Genomic DNA, 18327 nt, shown 5'->3' on the forward strand with positions numbered 1-18327 from the left:
TCTCCACTGTTGTTTATGTGAAGAATTTCTAGGCAGGGTAAAAAAAGGTGTTGCTTGTGCAGAGAATCCGTTTAGTGGAGCAGGCTAATAGGCTGACCAGTCATTAACTAAAACACAGCTGGGAAGAGGCTATAATCCCCCAATTTCCTTCACAAATGCAGTAAATAAATATTCAAATGAAGCAGTGCACACATTTGCATATGTGTTAAACAAAAGCCCAGCTGAAAATCTGGTTGAAAAGCTCTCCTAATGTTCTTCCCTTTTCTACCTACAATTCCTCTACCTGAAGAGTCTGCATTTCACAAATGGCCCCACACCTCTCCATTTTACTTCAAGAATTATCTTAGAAATCATCTGTCTTGCTGACCCCCCTATATTAATTCCTTCATTGAACCTCGTTTTTCAGAGGAACGAGAGCCTCCTATCAAATTAAGTCTCTTTCCTCTTCTTTAGATGTTTTAAATTAAAGTATCCTTCATGTGTAAGATGCCATGGTTACTCTTTGTGTTCTGCTGATTTGTGCATAAAATTCTATATTTTTGGACCCCGGAGCGGTAAATACTTGGGAAATAAAACTTGGAGGCTTGATCGTTGATGCAACTAATTTGTTAACCTCATGGCTGTAGGAAACCGATTCAGATCAGCTTCCTAAATTCTTTAGTCTGTCCTCTGAGATTTCAGGCAAGTGATGTAACATAGGATGCTGTTCGGTTAATTATTCCTCAGAATGAGCCTCAATATCATTACAAATTCCCTATTCTGCTTCTTCTTTCCCTCTCTTGCTCTTATTCCGTGATTGTAATTTCTAGAGTTAGATTCTAGGGCACACCTGACCTTAGGCTCTTCTGGGTTGCTTATCCTGAAGCAGTGTGAGTCCCTCCCAAGGTGAAGAAATATAATTAGAAGAAAAAGAGATCATTCAGTGAGGAGCTTAAGGTAGGACACAAGGGGTTACTTTCTAGGGGAAAAAATAGATTGCAAAAAAAAAATTTAAGTGATTCTGAAAAGAAAAAGAGAAAAAAGAAATCTCTGCACTTAAAGAAAAAAGCGTATGAAAAATTAGCAAGGTAAAATTGACTTTCACTTGTTTTCAACACTGCTTGTGATTACAGCAGATCTGTCCCACCCCAGTGGGGAAAGAAAAATAAAAGTAGCCAAAGACCCACAGAGTTCCTAGGTTACAGTGAATTTATGCTTTCCCCCCCCTAGTTGTAACAAGTACACTATAATTATTATCATATATATAAAGACATATACAATGATAAATATATATAATCTGCATTTATACATGTATATTTGAATACTATATATAAATATGTTTGCATACATTTAGAAAACACTATTGACTCACAGCAAAGTGAAGTACATAGATTTGAAATATGTGACTCTTACAAGGAAATGGGCTAGTAATAGAAACACTACATCAGAATTTGGGTCTTCAGCATTATATTTTTAAATAAATAATAGAGGAATTATTTTTGCCAACCTGTACTTAAATGCATGCAAGGATCCTTATTAGTGCCTTGTTAGTTGCTTGCTCTACAACATCCTGACGTATTTTAATTCTGCTATACTTAGGAGCAAGTGTAGCTTAAACAGTAAAGCTTTTGAGAGCTGAGATAATAAAAGATTTTTTTTTCTTTTCATTCAATCACGTTTACAAAGCATACTTGTGGGAGAAAGTCACTATCATATAAATGATAATGCTTTGTATTTTTAACAAAACCATGTCGGTATGTTTTGTATTACTCATTTTTTACAAGTAAATTTTTTCCCTGAAATAAGAAAATAAAAGCATTAATACTTGGAGGCTAGTTCAAACATATGCTCTAACTGATATTATCAAAGTACAAAAGGCACTTTTAAGAATCAAGTTGTGTGAATTGTGCTGGATATCTATGAGCATAATTTTGAAGAGGCTTCAAAGCTTTCAAAATGCATATAAAACATGGCAAAATAACAATAGAGATCTCTCTGGGTTTTTTAAATCTACGCTTTATCTTTTGCTTATTTCTTTAACAGGTTGTTAAATTTTTTTTCCCCTGTTCAAGCCACATTGAAAAAGACATGGAGTTAGCTTACTTGATAGCACAAAGGCTTGACAAGATGAAGGTGCCCAAAGGACACCTGTTGAATTTAAATAGACCTTTTTGTTTATTTGCTTGCTCTTCCATTTGAACTTTTCGTGAAAACTGGCATCTCCTTATTTTGTTTTATTATCCTCAGAGATGAAAACTTACCCAAAGGATTGTAGTAAAGTCCAAGATAGTACATGTTCATCCACAGCCACGATAGTGTAGCTCCACCAGGAAATCATTTCCCATTTGTGTAGGAGATATACTACAGTTTTCAAATAACTTGCAAATGAATTATCTCTTTTGACTTGCACATTTTATTTTTTGTTGCTGTTGTGTTTATTACTTTAAGCACAAAAAGTTATTTTATAATTACTTTCCCCCCCATCTTTTCTTTTCTTTATGTAAAAGTTCCAAGTTACATCAGATTGTGTGGTGTTATGCCTTGGGTTAGAGCTTCCTAATCAGCTACATGTCACAGATACTGGAATTCATGCAAGTAATCTTAACTTATGAAGTGACAAGAACTAGCAGAGAAAGTGAGGATTTCAGTCATCAGGGCGGGGAGATTTTTATCATTCTGTCTGAGCAAATGCAGTGTGTCCAGCCGTCCAGTCTGAGGTCATGGCTGCCCCAGAGTTTGGGCGGTTGGAGATATTTTGGGATGCTTTCATTAGAAGGTACAGAGTACAGTTAAGAAACAGGCTTGGGGCGCCAGCATATGATTATGGCAAGACGGGCTGACCACTGGGAAATTGCTGAGCCAACAGGCCGAGAGAGTCGGGTTGACCTCCCCTGGGGCCAAGTCCACAGAGAGCCACCTCCTAACACACCTTCTGAGGATAATCCGAAGCACTCAGTGTTCCAAATACTCATCTGAGCAACAGATGTTTCTGTAAGACAAAAGTATTGTACATTTTCAAAGGCTCTGTTTATGAATCTTCTTGCCTTTCTATTTTTAAAGGTGCTTGTATCCAAAAAATATCCCTTGTATTTACTTTAGAATGATCCAACGTCCTTGCTGCCCATTTCATTGGTGGTGGTGGTTGGTGGGTGTGGGTCTGGGGGGTGGGGTGGGGGAGGTAGGGTGGGGGAGGTTGTTGCAGAAAAGCTCTAACCACAATGCAAGAGTCACTCACTTAGCAGGCTGCAAGTTACCAAGAGCTTGTTCAGAGAACCATTATATAAAGCAGGTATTTTTTAGACTTCTTATGTTTAATGACATTTAATGCTTCTGGATAAAATCTTTCCACTTTCAATTTGTGGTTAACAAAATATTTCTTTCCTTCTGTGTTTCTTGCTGCTTATAGCACCCAAACTTGATGGTTTTTTTTTTTCTTGATTTTCAAGCAGCCTGTTTATACAAAGCATGAAAAAGAGTTAAAATGAGAGAGAATTTAGAGAAGGTGTCATTTGATAACCATGACAACTCAGAAGGCAATAAGAAATTTGGAATCTAATATTTGTTTTATGAGCATTAGAAAACCTGGCAATTGAAGCAACAGCCCTCTGTTACCTGGCATAGTCAGAGCATGGTTGAAATAGAATAAATCTGAAGAAAATGGGAAAATGTTAATTTGATAACTTGGAAAGAAAAAAATACATAGTAAAAATCTACTAATGTCAGTTTTTAATCATCTCACTACATCTCACACTATTTATTTGGGAAGGAAAAAAAAACCCAACAATGTTATCCACGGATGCCTCCATGCCTATCCATCCTCCATCCTCACTTCCTTTCCCGCTCCCAGTACACTTCAAACAACCCTACATGAGGTTTGAATTGGGCACTAGTGTGTCTGTTTTCTTAACAGAAAAAAATGAAATAAAATGCTAAGCAAGATAAATTAATTACAGTAGACTCAAACAAATTGCGTTAAAGCATTGACTCTTAGGGTGTCAGGGATTTCGATTTAATTCAGTTTGATTTAAGTAAATCCCTTGAGCTTTTCTGAATCAAAATTTATATTTCAAATTTGGATGCTATAAGAAGCAAAAGTGCAGTGTATATCAACTAAAACAGGCTAAGCCCAAACCAGCAGTGACTATGATTGTCAGGTTTCTCCTAAGAAGACAACAGATCAACAATAATGAAAATGAAAGTTTCTACAGAAAAAGCAAATCTATAAAAAATCAGGTCCTACTTACCACTTTATAGTTTGCCTTCATTTGTGTGCGTGTGCGTGTGCCTGTGTGTGTGTGTGTGTGTGCGCGCGCGCGGGTACTTTTCCTGGCTACACATTTGCCTCTTCTCTAATTTATTTCCTCCCTTATTGTTTCTTTCCCTTTCCTCTTTTAAATATATCTTAAGGTCTTCTTCAGCAATTCTAGGCCATCTGTCCTCAGCGTACTAAATAAGCATTCATGGACACATGGCTGCCTCCTCCAGACTGACAAAGGCTCTTTAGTATAGCTAAGAGAAATGACCCAACAGCAGTGGTAAAGAGGCCTAAAAATATTTAAAGTAAAAAAAAAAAAATAGCAAGACCCACCAACTTTCTCTTTGCTTGACTCCCCCATTTTTCTTAAGTTTATTTTATGTTTTACCATTGGAATCTGCCCTAACAGAATACATTTGCATAATTGCCTGCCAAATTGGATATAAGCTTATTTTTAAAGGTAAAGGACCCTTATATCAGGAGAAAGAAATTAATAAAAAAACTACCTTTAACTTCCTTTTAAGACATGGCTGCATATATTCTCCGGTAGTATAATTGGCAAACATTTAGAAGAAGAAAGGTGATTATGTTTAAGAAGCACTCCTGAAATTTCCACTTTTATAGTAGATACAAAAGGGTTGGTAGATATATATATTTTAGTAGCTTAATAAGGATGCACCCAGATAGCATTTTCAGATAACTTACATAAAGTGTAAGGCATTAAGGACTCACAGTTTTTAAAAAAGTATTCAGTGGATTAAATTTTTACATAAAAGACTTGGACTCTTAGTTCTTTTTTTTAGTTGACCAGTCTTGGATATTTTTCATACTATATAGAAAATTAACTTGTTTTATTTCCAATGAATACTATTTTCTTATATGTTTGTTAGTTTATTAAAGCATTTTATCTAATGAAAAATATTTTAATTGGATGTAAATTATCACTTTATTTTTTCACAACAGATGCTGTGTGAATTACATGAACTTATATGAATTTCTGAGCTACTCATAAGTATTCAGAAAACTGCTAAAACCTGTTAACTGAATAGAAAATAAGATATTTCTATCTTCTCTATGGCCTAAACATTGCTTATGTAAAAATTGTTAGGCTCTTCCCCCATCCTGAAACTTATTAATGTATAAGCAAGTGTTTTTTTTCATTCTTACACCTATAACATATATGCTTATACCTATACAAAATATAGCCCAAAGTGATATCTTCTAGAACTTACATCACAAAATGGCTGAACGCTACCTGTCATATATTTTATAGTAAAAGAAAAAAACTTTGCTCAACATTGCTGTCATCTATAGTCCATCATAAATCGTCCCTTAGAGTGTTTCTGGCTTAATTTCAGTTATTACTAGTTAATTTGCAAAAAAAAAAAAATGTTTCTTCTAAAAGCCTACAATAAAAAAATTCAGCAAATTGTTTTTTTATGATTACTAGAAAGAAAGAAAGGAATATTTTTAAAATGGCCCTCAAATTAGGATGGCAGGAACAGAGCGAGTCATCTGGTTTGATGCCACAGAATGGAACTCAGACATCAGAAGAACTATTATCTCATCTGTTTGAAACACAAACCAAGTTTTCCAGTTTTACAAACCCTCTTTGAAAAATATATATTACGGCATATATGCTATTAAAACTGGTCTTATGAGTACTTTTGTTTGTGTGTGGAGCGGATAGAGGCAGTGAAGTGGGACAAGAAGGAACTGAATTTAGGTGATGATGAATTTCATTAAGAACTATAGGTGTTCATCAGTGTGTGTCTTACAGCAGTCAGTGGTTTTTTATAGAATGTTTTCCCCCTTCAAAAAAAAATCTAGGGGATGTTCAGTGGGTTCTTTTGTTGTTCAATCTGTTAATTAGAATTTTGCCACAAATCTTAATGAGGAACAAAGTATGGCAAAAAGGTCTTATTTTAAAATTTAGAAAACATGAATGCCAAAATCAAAGTTGGAATTATAAACATGAGTGGAAAGATACCAAAAGATTTTATATGTTTGAAAATAAAAAGCACAGCACCCTCTGAATAACATAAAACTAGAATTAGAGATATGTCCAGGATCTGATCTGGGAAGGCAGCAGGATCAAAGCAGCAGAACTCTGTATGGATAACAGATAAAATGCCCGTATATTTACATTTTTATTTCAACTGGCAGTGAGAGTATATTACAGTTCTAACTCAGAGTTTTCCAAATGTAGGATAAATGGGACTGCTTCATCTCTAATACACTAAACCATCCCCCCCACACACACACAAAAAAAAAGGGGGTGGGAAAAAAAGGAAAAAGAAAAAAGGAAAAGGAAAAAAGAGGTTGGAAAGAGAGACCAGGAAGTAGAAACAGGGTCAGTCCAACCCTTCCTAAATATGACTTAAGTGACAGCTGTAAGACATGTCTTGAAAACTTTTTGGTCCTGTTAATGATAAGTTTTCTTGAGTAATTTTTTCCAGTTTGCTGTGTCAAATTCTTTTGCTGCTGTTGTGGTGGTTGTGTCGAATTCTTGATGAATAACAATGATAAAAAAACTTGAACCCATACATCTTCTTTATATTTTAAATTAATTTCATAGGAAAATAATAGGCCAAGTACTTATAGACACTGCATTTGAAAATAAGCCCTAAATTACAGAAGCAGCAATTGCACTCTCTGGGAAGCAACGTAACATAATGGAATAATACAGACATTAAAATCAAAAGGCCTAAATTATAAATTCGTACTCCATTTCTTACCAGGTATGTGGCCCCTGTCAAATTACATACCTCCCTGAGCCTCAGCCTCCTCCTCTGTAATCAGGAGATAATAATTGCTTCATCATGGACTGATTATGAATACTAAACATGATAATATATGTAAAGTGCCCAAAAGAGGTTTGGGCCCATAGTGGGTACTTAGAAAATGTAAAGTCCCCCACCCCTGCCTTCCTCATCTTGTACTGTCTAATGGCACATGATCAGCTTGATCACCAAAAAGTGATTGCTCAGAAATTTTCTGGAACAATGAGATATTCTTTGGGATATTTTTCATATTGAAGTCAACAGTCTTCGTAATGAAGACTGATCAATGCAAAGTGGATTTTCATATTTAAAAGATGTATGTGGGTGATTCTGGTAGGGGAGTTTTCTTTCAAAAAGTCCCCTTATTGGGAGCCATAATTATCATGAGTTATGAGTACACTAAAAAGTTATCAAAATTATTACTTTCCTAACAAATTTTCTTTAATTCATGTATATACAGTCCCAATCCACATTTCAGAGAATACAAATATGGAACATGAGCCATTCAAAAAATACTTAGAGTTGTGTTAGTGTCAAATAAATTTTATAAACATACAGACCCCCTTTTGGTACATATACTGTAGATGGAACTAACAACTAGTAAACCTTGTGCAAAACAACAATTTTACAGAAAAGAAATCAATATTCCTCAAAGAAAAAAAACCTTTAAAAAATTATACCATACCATAATGCTTTATTAACTTTTAATTAATTAATGCTTCAAAACTTAAAGCAAATATCTATGGCCTAAGAAAAAGAATTTACTTCTGATGAGTAATATAAATAAACATTTTGTCACTATTTAGATTTTTTTTGGAAGTCCTCATGGCCTTCTGCCAAGAAAGTCCATAAGTGTGGAGTTTTATTATAGTAATTCTGGAGAAAGAGTATGAGCAAATATAATGGTGTCACTTGTCATAATTTAAAAATTTATAAATGTCCATCTTTAACTGATTACATTGTTTTTTATTTAAATATATGAGCATGTATGTACACACACTCACACACCTGCTCCTTGATTTTAAGCATTTAACTGTGCTCACAGAAATACCACTCAAGCGTTGTTCTGGAGTAATCTCACAAATAAACAGAGAAATACAGTAGGACTGCATAAGAGTTACTTGCGTTTTATTTTACCTATATTATAAAGGGCTTAAATATTTTTTTTTGGAGTCTAGAAATACCTAATGGAACTGATAATACCTAGCATAATGCCAGCATCTAACTTTGCTTTCCACCTACAGCATAAACAGTTTAAATTAATGTAAAAACAGAAGCACAAATACTTTGCCAGAATCTGTTATATAAACTAGCAATATTCACTTTCTCTTATTGTCAGAGAGGAGAATACCACAGAAGTAAAGGAGAGAAGAAAGAGGCTATAGGGGAAAAATATAGAGTGTGAAGTATATGAAAGGAAAAGGCTAACAAAAAGGAAAATGATAGATTCTGGCTGAAAATTAGTATTATTTCATAAAATTTTGGTTAGATTTACAAGACAACAAGTTAAATTATTTCTGGTTAGTTCAGACAGTGAAAATATTCATCTGGATTGGTCCTAGTGTGCATTTGAGTTTCTGTCTGAAGAGCATACTTTGATTATGAATTTATAATCCTGCGCTTTATCCCTAGCCAGAATAGAAACAGTCTAGTGAAAAGAGTTGAAGCATTATTTTCATTATAGCCTCTGATTTTGTAAAAAGATAAAGAATGGCGTTCTTTTTAAATTTTTTAAAATGTATATTTGTGTATTTATTTATAATTGAAACCCAAATGTACACAGTACTGTATGTCCAATGTATTTCAACAAAGAATGGTATTCTTTAAGTTTCTGCAAGTCGAGCTGTGAGCATGATCAGGATAGGCAGGGTTATCCTGAGATAGCAGCCCCAAAACTGCAGTAGATTAGCACAACATACATGAGCTTCTTGCTCATTCCAGAACACCTGGGAACTCTTCTACTTCTCACTTCAGGCAGATGATGTTTCTATCATCTGGAAAGTTACTGGTTGCCTTGGTAGTAGAAGTAAGGAGCAAATTGAACTTTTCTTTTAAAGATACCATCTTGAGGTGACACATGTCACCTCTTCTTCTCACATTTCATTAACCAAAGCAATTTGTGAGGATATAAATTTGTTTCATGTCACAAGGACAGGGAAATGCCGTTTTACCTTATGACCAAAAGAAGAGCTACTAGTGGCCAATCACCGTTAGACTAACCAGTGGGAAGGCTGAGTGGTCAATTTTGCGTATTTTCATTGTGGTTAATAATAATTCTCATCATAACGAATACGTGGAAACCCACGTTGAGTAACACGGTCAAAATTAATGAATAGCTTGTCCTTTATAGTTTTGTTTCAGACAAAAAAAAAAAAAATAGTCCCCTACTTGCCAAGATCCTTTTTCCTACAAAGTTTTTCCACGGGAGGACAGCCAGTAGAAAATTGTCGGACTTTAAAAAACTTAATTATTACAATAAAAATTCTGAAGTCTCACTATATGAAGTCTCAGTAACCTCTACATAACTGTGCTATAGATACCATCTTCTCAGTTTGTTTTACATGCTATCTTTCTATATTGGAAGTCAGGACTCCTGTTTTATCCAAAAGTGCCTCTGGATTGACATCGCCACTATGGCTCCAGTTGCTATTGCTGTGCTGTTGCCAAGGCAGCCAAAATACAGACCCAGGGTTCAGAGTAGGTGCTGGGTGTGTTGAGGGTAGTCACTTCCACTTTCATGAATACAGCTGCTCTGAATGTGACAAATACCATTATCATCATGGTCTTATTAGCTCCCAACCACAAGGTGCTATCTGAACAAATGCTTGGTTTTAACTGTCAGACCCTTGAATATGTCACATTTTTCTTTGGATCTTTGGGTTATTGTAACAGCTGTTTGTAAACATTGTAAAGCCTACATTAGGTACAGAATGGGTAAGAATATTTTGACCCAAATGTCTGCCCTCTGAACCACTGTAAGGAATGCAGCATGTCTGCTGACACTTAAAGCAGTAGATTTAAATAGCAACCAGGATCAACTTCCAGCTGAATAAGTCAATAGGCATTTTCGGTTTCGGCCTCCATCTGGGTCAGTTTTCTTTCATCGGCTGGACTGAGAACGTCCATGGGTATTCAGTCCATACTGAAAAACAAGGGGGGGCGGTGGATAGCAAGTAGGTATTTCCACGAAGATTTTGTCTAGGTCGTACTTTCACTAAAAGTCTAATATATGATCTTCGATAGTTGAAGTTACCAGTGCTTGTCAAAAAGCATTCCTTTTCTTTAGAAACAGGGACACGAGCAACTTTAGAATTTGTCATGCTCTGATCTCTTTCATTCTGTAAATACCCCATGCTATTTTATGTAGTGGTAATGAGTTAGATATTTCTAGTGCTTGCCTGGTAAGCAGTCATGAGGGCTGTTGTAATAAATAAATAGTAAGAGCACATTGCTCTGATAATAGCAACTTTCATTGAAGGATGTGAATGTGCCTTGCAAAAAGGGTGATACAGAATCCTTAGAAAGGCTTTTATTAGCAGAAATGTAATACAATGATTTTTAAGCAAAACAGGAGCGCAGAGTGGAAAGAGAATCTCTGACATTGTGTTTCTAGTGTCAGTTGTAATTTTGGACATGTAGGCCCTCAACCCAAGCAGGTGAGAGGCTACGAGAAATTCTAGTATGAAAATGCACTTATGGCACATTGAATATTATGTGAAATACCATCCTCAGGATTTCTAGATTTTATACATACTATTTATCTCCCAACAAAGTATATTAGATGGTCACCTTTGGAAGTAGCCAAATGGTATATATCCAGTTGAAATTTTACTTAGGATTAAAAATAAGACTCTTACAATAATAGAGTAAGAGTCTACTTTTCACAGGATAATCAGATATATTGCAGCCATGACCCTCAAAAGTTAAAAATGTTTTCCACCGAGCTTGCTTAAATGCAGTAAACTACTGTAAGTGTGTGTGCATATATACATAAACGACTATAACAACAGAGGTATAATTCATGTAGTTATCTCTAAAATAAGTTTCTCAAAGAAAATCTTAAAAGTGTTTGGGTCATAGGTTAGAATTAAATGCATCACTTAGTAAAAATGTGATGGGGTTGACAGGACGCAGTCAGTTTAAATTCGCTACAGATAATCAAGAATTGGCTAAATGTGGGACATAAGATTTCATTTAAAAATGCAAGGGAGTCCTTTTAATGTTTTCTTTTCATGTGATGGTCGAACAAATTGAGGTTTGTTCTAGTCTCAACATACACACAGAATCTCAAAATGAAACAGGCAAAGTTGTGTTCTGCTCTTTTATAGGGTGATGATGTTTGTGAAGTTTCTCACTTTGTTCACATGTTGCCTTGAAATAAAGAAGGCACTTTCATTTGAGCATGTGTCCTGAATTTCTTTATAAAATTAAAATTGAAAATGGAGGCTAGGAATAGTGACTGAAATCTCTTACATCTGTTTTGTCATGAAAATTATTCTTTGTCAAAGCTGGCCCTATATAAGTGGTGAGAAGGAGTAAATTTTTGTTCTATTGCCTTCTGGATCTCTTTTTATTATTTTAGTGTATATTCTAGTACATTTTTCTAGATTGTATTTCCACTCCAAAGCCCCGAGGAGCCCACCGTTTAGTACCCCTTAGGAATGTAGGGTTTTTAGGAAGTGCCCTATCTGTATGTTTTCTTTATTCTCACCCATCAATTGTTAACAGTATTCTGAAGTAGAGTTCTGAGTGCCGTGGACTATAATGTAATGATACCAATATATTACACATCCTATATAACAAGCAAGCAAACATCTGTTCTGTTCTATCAAGGGATTTTGTTCAGAGAATTATGTATAGAAATAATGTTGCAAATGGTTGCTGTATTTCTAAATTCATAGAAAACAAAATCTTGAGCTTATATTTAACACTGAATACCCCTGCTCCCCTCCTGGCTGCTCCTTCTCCTGATCTGAAATGTCAGTGTCCTAGAATAGGTGATTTCAGCTGTGTTGGTAGAAAACTATCTGAGATTACTAATTCCCACTCTTTCATGAAAGTGCAAATGACTTTTAATCCCATAAACTCCCAAAGGTCAAGTGGTTAGAATAGTTGTTACTGAAATAAATCATGTCTTCATAGAATCATCATAATACAACAGAAAAACTACAGTGAAAAATGTTCAGATTATATGTAAGGATTTATTTTGCAGCCAACACATGGGCATATCATACCAGTCTAGACTTTTGCCTCTGGATCTTTTTGTCTATATGATTTAGGGACCGTTTTCATTTTCAACTTCGTGCACCATAGAATCTGTAAAAAGTCCCGTTGGTCTACATTGTGGTTCCCATTTCAGCAGCTGCAAGGGACTAGTGTGTGGGAAAAGTGTGGCAGGAAAGAAGGTATTGTGTACATTGATTTGAGGTAAATCAGAAACCCTGGGTATTTGCATTCAACTAGGGACTTTCTGGGGATAGTGACTTAACTGGAACTGTGAGGTGTTCAGACTCTGTGGAAGGCAGTTGAAAAAATAATTAAGTTTCTCAAATCACACCATTTGTGTGACCTTTCATTTTTATTATTTGTAACTCAGTATTCATTTTTGCAAATTTCTAAGTGAAATACTAGTTTATAAATCATGAACCCGGCTTTCCAGCCATGGTCCTAGAAATGACTAATTCTGTGTTCTTAGGAAAATCACTTCATCTCTTTGGGTCTCAGTTCTCTGATGAATCAAATGAAGTTGTGGTTCTAGCTGTGCCTCAAAAGATGGTGGAGACCCAATAAACTATTAGATACAATCATGCTTAGATAAAGTTAAGTGCATTATGCAAATTTAATCTATTTTAATTAAATACTATAAGAGAGAACAAAACGCTACCTTAAAATATTTTCTCTTCCTCTTTATTAGAACTAATTTATTGTAGAAATGAAGTTCAATATTTAGGGAAATTAAAATGTCACTACTTTCTTGAAACTGAAATTAACTGTGCTTTCAGATTTTATAAAGTAATTGTTGGGATACCTACGTACAAATGCTTATTTTCTGCCTTTTAGAATGCTAGGAATCTCAATATACTTCTAAGGATCCTTTAACACTTGAGACAACGTAGATCTATCTCCCTTTTATGGTCTGTGCCTTTTTCTTTTATTCGCGGGGTACCAAGTTTTATTCTAGGTACGGATTCGAAGATATTTGAACATATGTGATAAACTAAAATTAAACTAAACTAAAATTAAACTAAAACTGAACTAAAATTAAAAATAGGGTTTTAATTTTATATCATACAAAGCATTTATTAGAGTGCATGGGTTTATTTTGGAATTCAAGAAACAGCCTTTGGTAACTTTAAGATGTAATTGAGGAAATATTTCAGGGGATTGGGTCCTGTGTTTAACAGATTGAAATGGAGACAAGAAAGAGTAAAGCTTTCTATATTATTGTCGCTGAGGTCCATTTATACCCACAGTACATGAAGCATTAGAAAATACAAGTCAAAATGAAGTATATTCAGCCCGACGGTTCTACTTTACTCAAAAAGATGGTCTAGGTGCAAAACCAAATGCTGTATGACACGTTTTATAGATTGCCATTGCATAGATTTAGGATTATGGCATGTGTCATATTACATGTATAATTGATAGCTCCGTTTGATGAAAATCTGAATTTCAACTATCGATACTCCTACTCCAAAGTATTTCACAATGGATCTTATTCTTTCTAAACTCTGAAACATCATAGTACATACCAAATATAGAACACAAAACCAATTAGGAACAGATTTCAAATATATCTTTATAATACATGTTTATTATACATATTGATATATGTAAATACATACACATATATAATCTCAAATCCTCTCAATATTCTATCACAAAATCAGCTTTTTTTTCCTGGATTTATGTTATTATACTTTAAAATTATTCTTATCTTTTTTATCTGTGAAGCCCTCTGGTAACTCTGTAAAATATCCAGACATGTAACATGCACTGATTTATTGAACATTAAGGTGACTTGAGTGCCAAAACCAGATACTTGGGAATTTAGCAGACTTCGGCTGCCTTTGAATCAGTTCATTGTTCAGAATTTCCACAGAATGCAGATTGGACCAGGTGGGCTCCATTTTGTCCCTTGCTAAGTAACTTTGCCCCAGGGAGTTGGAGAAGTATATCCACTTACCTCTAAAATGAAAATGATGAAGGTGAAAGGGTGACTCAGAAATTTGGGTGTCACCTTGACTCCTGACTCTCCCTTGCCCCTACTTCTGATGAACACCATGTCTGTTTCTTAAACCTCTGTTATATTCCTGAGTTTCTTTACCACATCCTCTCCAGTCACCATTATTTCCCCCCTGAATCACTGAAACAGTTTCCAAAGTGGTTTCTTATAGTTTAGCTCCCCTGAAATTAGCTTTCCATATTGCAGTGAATATAATCACCCCAAAATTCAAATCAGATCTTTTCCCTGCTGAAAAGTCTTCTTCCACTTCCCGTAGTCTGAAGGCCAAATGGATCAGTTTGCTTTTGTTGGTTCATGTTCATCTTTTATATGGTTGGTTTTCCTCAACTTTCTCAAGATTTTTGGTTGTGTAGTCACATTTACAAATGATGGGCTATACTGAATAGCAAAGGTAGGTGGCACATACTCTAGTTCAGGACTGTTTCCCATGACACCACTCCCCTCATTGAGAATCAAGCTGAACAAAGGTTCTGCATAAGTAGGGAAAGTCAGGGGAATGTTTAAACGGGTCAGTCTCTTTGATATATCCCTGGGAAAAAAGCAGGTTACAGAACAGGAACCTCCTCCAGGCCTAGTATATTCCATTCCCCAAATGGAGTGCATTTTGTTACTTAAAATCTCTTTTTCTGGGTGTCCGTGGCAGCCCAGAGGTGTGTTGAGGTCTGCTCAACTTCCCTCTCAGACAGCAGCATCTTTACAAGATAACTTTCTTAGGAACACTTGCGTGTGCCCACTTGATTTTCAGAACAGCTCTTGGGCTTTCATTGCTAAGCAAAAGCCTTTGCTGCCAAACTATAGCTCTGTTTACACCAGTAGAAGTAGAAGAGCTCACCTTCCCCAGCTGTTTGGAAAGCAGATTACTAAACAATGACCTAGAATTGCTGCCTGGTCTATCCCTGTCCTCTGTGTTTGTTGATTCACCTTAGAGATCCCTCATGACTTTTGTTGAATTTTATCTTTCATTTCTCCACCAGTCATCTTTCATTTGTTCTCTATCATCCCAGAATTTTTATAAAATTTTGATTCACTGATGATACACATTTCTTGTTTCCCAGAGTGTCATGGTCATGGTATCATTCACTTTAATTTATCATTTCTATTCAGAAAATTTGAGAGAAAGAAAATACAGACTGGAGTTCAGTTGACCATTTTGAACTAGAAGATTAAGTTTACCTTTAATTTTTCTGGAAAAATAACTTGAATAAGTAACTTAATAATTAAATCGAACTCACAGTTTTAAACACCTTTAAGGATTTTAGAAGCTATGTGTCCGTCGGTGGGTAAATGGCTAACGAGGTTGTGGTATATGTTTACAGTGAAATATTATTCAACCATTTGCAATAACATGGATGGACCTTAAGGAAATTATGCTAAATGAGATAAGTTAGAGACAAATACTGTGTGATGTCATGTAGTATGTGGAATGAAAACAAACAGCCTCAGAAAACAATCAGAATTGTAGTTACCAGAACCTGGGAGCATAAGGGGGAATTGGATGATGGTGGTCAAAAGGTACAAACTTTTAGTTTTAAGATAAATGAATACTAGGAATGTAATTTAGAATGTGATGACCATAGTTAGCACTGCTCTATGATATATTTGAAAATTGTTAAGAGAGTAAATTATCATCACAAGGAAAAAAGCATTTTTCTTTTTTAATACCTGCATCAGATGATGGATGCTAACTTACTATGGTAATCATCTCATAATATATGTAAGTCAAATAATTATGCTGTATACCTTAAATTTATACAATGACGTATATCAGTTATACCTCAGTAAAAAAGGAATTTCAAAAATATTCTAATAATTTACATTTTTATCCTTCAAGAATCAATTTATTTATTATTTTTTATTTTTATTTTTTAAGAATCAATTTATAAAACAAAACTATCTGACCATATCAAAATTAATAAAATTAAAATTGTCTTTATAAAGATTCTGTTTCTCAGTTCAGACAGATATCATTTTGAGGAATTTTAATTTGTTAATTATAAAATACCAATAATCAATGATATGGAGATGAATCAAACTGATGATTAGTGAATATACCATTTTCTTGCTAAAACATAATAAATGATATTTAGGCCATTTTCAGTTATTTAAACAAAACCTTATTTATTATGCCAGTCCTCGGCCAATCTTCTTGATGATTCTTTCCATCACAGTATAATTTTCAATTATCACATTTTCTTAAAGTCAATTGAAATTATAGTAATTAATGGAGATTAACTAAATTATATACCTTTTTGAACTCTCCTAACAACTAGAAGATCACTGACAAATGATTCAGTAAAGATTTGAAAACTATCATAATATACCCCTAGGAACTGGTTATTTTAAGAGATACATAATGCTAAAAAAAGAAACAGAAAGGATCAAATACATGGGGTCTTTCTTCTCAAAATGGCTACTAATATTATTGATGGGCACCAAACATTAATCCCCACTGAAATCTAGTGTTAGAAATTAGTCTATGGGTTGTACATACATTTCACACAGAAATTCCATTAAATCTGTCTGAGAGGATAACCCATGGGACCAACAAAAAATGGTTCTGTGGTAGGAAATGACTTTTAACTAAAGGTTAAATAAAATTGTGCTGATGCTATTTTAAACTGATTGCTCAAGACAGTAATTCCTTTTGAATGGTCCTTAGTTCGGTTTGCTCTCTACTTTTTTTTTTTTAATCTTCAGTACCCCTTTATATTTCCCTCATGGTTGTATTTTCATCGCCATGTGCTTCTGTCAGTCTCCCAAATCAAATCCTTTTGTCCAGGACCTACCAGTGGTTGTCTTAGCCTTCACAGAGGTCTAGATGTGTGGGAAACCTCCTCATCCTTTTACCCCAGTCCCCCATGATTATCTTTTGTTCCATCACCAGTCAGGAGAAAAGGCAAGTATAAACTTGGTTAGATGTTTTTATTATGGGTCTTAACCTTGTAGACTAAAATTCTAAATGGTGGATGACAAAACAGTGATGATAATTTAAACTACTCAAGGCTAAAATAACCTAAAAGTCATTATTTCTATTGCTGATCTGTCCAAAATATCTCGCAAATTATACATATCATTATAGTCTCTATCTTTTATCTTGAAGAGAAATATTTTTGTCTCAAAATAGTATAAAAGCAGTGCATATAGGCCCCTGGGTGGCTCCATTGGTTAAATGTCCATCTCAGTTTTGGTTCTCAGGGTGGTGAGATCCAGCCCCATGTTGGGTATCGGGTTCTACTCTTGGTGTGGAGCCTGCTTAGATTCTCTCCCTCTCCATCTGCTCCCCATCCCCCCACCCCTGCCACTTGCATGCATGCTCTTTGTCTCTTGAATGAACAAAAAAAGAAAGAAAGAAAGAAAGAAAGAAAGAAAGAAAGAAAGAAAGAAAGAAAGAAAGAAAGAAAGAAAGAAAGAAAGAAAGAAAAAAAGAGAAAAAGGAAAAGGGAGGGAGAAGTGGTACATAAATATAACTATTTAAATGTTTTCTAGCTATTCTATCTATATGAATATCCATTTTAAATTAAGCTTACACCTAATAATGCCTTTGCATTAAAGTTATGATTAAAGTACAACTTTGAAACTTAAGCCCTGATATACTGATACTCAACTTTTCTCTTTATAGTACTAACAACAACAGTTCTCACAATTCTTACATTCCTAAAAGCCAAACTCTCTTCCTAAGTTACAATTACAGTGCATTCTAGAAAATCATTTTAATAGTTGAGTAACTACTTTAGGTAAAATGGGTGTCTCTAACACATATGATTGTGTTTTTGATGTAGAGAGGTTTAATATTTGGTAGTAGGTGAATTTTAACAAGGCGAAGGTGAAATGGATTAAAAGGAAGGTTTTAGTTTTCATATTTTCAAATGGGATTTAATTCAAGAACTAAGGCACATTTTGTATAGAAAATATCTAGTTCTTCTTCAGACTTTTTTATGAGAGGTTGGCTATTAATGCTGACTGGACTTCTCTATAATTTGATCTTAGAGAGTTCACACTGCCCAACTATTTAGGGTGCCTAAGAATTGGAAAAATGAGAGTACTCAAAGATATCAGATAACTGA

At 34.7% G+C, this 18327-nt stretch overlaps 1 long non-coding RNA gene across 1 annotated transcript; it reads right to left on the bottom strand.

The window, feature by feature from the left end:
• Positions 1-2630: 2630 nt before the first annotated feature.
• On the bottom strand, positions 2631-4285 carry LOC119871135. The gene is made up of 2 exons (XR_005356744.1): positions 4224-4285; positions 2631-2968 (listed from the first exon to the last, which is right to left on the bottom strand). It is a non-coding gene; the product is annotated as an uncharacterized LOC119871135 (long non-coding RNA).
• Between the last annotated feature and the right edge of the window lie 14042 nt (positions 4286-18327).

This window comes from Canis lupus, chromosome 3 (genome assembly GCF_011100685.1).
Source record: "Canis lupus familiaris isolate Mischka breed German Shepherd chromosome 3, alternate assembly UU_Cfam_GSD_1.0, whole genome shotgun sequence".
NCBI classification, from domain to species: Eukaryota; Metazoa; Chordata; class Mammalia; order Carnivora; family Canidae; genus Canis; species Canis lupus.